This window comes from Aptenodytes forsteri, unplaced genomic scaffold (genome assembly GCF_000699145.1).
Source record: "Aptenodytes forsteri isolate BGI_AS27 unplaced genomic scaffold, ASM69914v1 Scaffold422, whole genome shotgun sequence".
NCBI classification, from domain to species: domain Eukaryota; kingdom Metazoa; phylum Chordata; class Aves; order Sphenisciformes; family Spheniscidae; genus Aptenodytes; species Aptenodytes forsteri.
The window spans coordinates 550,819-551,282 of NW_008795687.1; positions in this window are offsets into that span (position 1 = coordinate 550,819).

A 464-nucleotide genomic window follows, 5' to 3' on the forward strand; every position below is an offset into this window, starting at 1 on the left:
TGCCGTGGGGCTGCGTGTGGACGGAGCAGGCACAGCACACGCGCGCACAGGCACACGCAGAGCACACGCGTGCACGGAGCACAGGCGTGAACAGCACGTGCATGTGCGCGCATGCGCGCACACGCTGCGCATCCACACATCACGCACGCAGGCCGTGCACACGCGTACAGCCCGCACGCACACACGCGGGGTGCACGCATACGCATGGGGTGCACGCGCACGCACCGGGGTGCATGCACACACATGGGGTGCACGCACACACACGGGGTGCACACACACGCACGGGGTGTACGCACCCACACGGCACACCAAAGCAGACGCTCAGACACACGCAGGGAGATGCGCACACACGCATGCACGCTCACGCCCCCCAGCAGCGCGGCACTGCTCCCAGGGGACACCCAGCCCGCTCTGGCTGATGAGGGTGAACCCTTCCCAGGGGACAGTCGGTGCGGGAGCCCGCG